Source organism: Buceros rhinoceros, unplaced genomic scaffold (genome assembly GCF_000710305.1).
Source record: "Buceros rhinoceros silvestris isolate BGI_N320 unplaced genomic scaffold, ASM71030v1 scaffold44153, whole genome shotgun sequence".
NCBI classification, from domain to species: Eukaryota; Metazoa; Chordata; class Aves; order Bucerotiformes; family Bucerotidae; genus Buceros; species Buceros rhinoceros.
Genome location: NW_010402629.1, coordinates 2,908 through 3,176, shown reverse-complemented (window position 1 = coordinate 3,176; position 269 = coordinate 2,908).

Below are 269 nucleotides of genomic sequence, written 5' to 3'. Positions count from 1 at the left end.
GACCCTGTCCGGGAGCCTGGAGGACAGCGGCCCCCAGGACGGTGGCCCGGAGGCAACTCCCGAAAGTGTCCGGTGGGAGATCGAGCGTTGCAAGGTGCGTCCTGCTGTGTCCGTGAGAGGTGGGTCGGGTGGGATCCAGGCCCCGGGAGCCGCCCCGGCCGGCCTCCGCAGTGGGCTCGAGTTCTTGGCTTTGTTGGCAGCGATAGGGGGCTGTCGCTGCTATAGAGAGCCCGTACTGGGGTCTGGGGCTCCGCACAGGAAGGAGCCCC